We start from the raw sequence: 250 nt of genomic DNA, 5'->3' as shown, positions 1-250 counted from the left end.
TAGACATTCGTATAATATGTCACAAAAAGTTAGATTTAATTCCATCATTTACACTTTCAAAATAGCAGAAAACAAAAAAATGGCGTCTGCAAAAGTTTGGGCACCCTGCAGAGTTAATACCTTGTACTGCCCCCTTTGGAGAGCTGAGACCTGACAGTGTCATGGATTGTTCTCAGTCATCGTCTGGAAAGACCAGGTGATGTCAATGTTAAAGTTTTAAATGCCCAGACTCATCTGACCTTGCCCCAAC

At 40.4% G+C, this 250-nt stretch overlaps 1 protein-coding gene across 3 annotated transcripts in view; it reads left to right on the top strand.

Moving 5' to 3' along the window:
• The window catches only part of fnip1 (folliculin interacting protein 1), a 41,609-nt gene that overhangs the window by 14,348 nt on the left and 27,011 nt on the right, over positions 1-250 (top strand). The window lies entirely within an intron of this gene.

This window comes from Etheostoma spectabile, chromosome 13 (assembly GCF_008692095.1).
Source record: "Etheostoma spectabile isolate EspeVRDwgs_2016 chromosome 13, UIUC_Espe_1.0, whole genome shotgun sequence".
NCBI classification, from domain to species: domain Eukaryota; kingdom Metazoa; phylum Chordata; class Actinopteri; order Perciformes; family Percidae; genus Etheostoma; species Etheostoma spectabile.
This window is presented reverse-complemented; position numbering and strand designations above follow the sequence as displayed.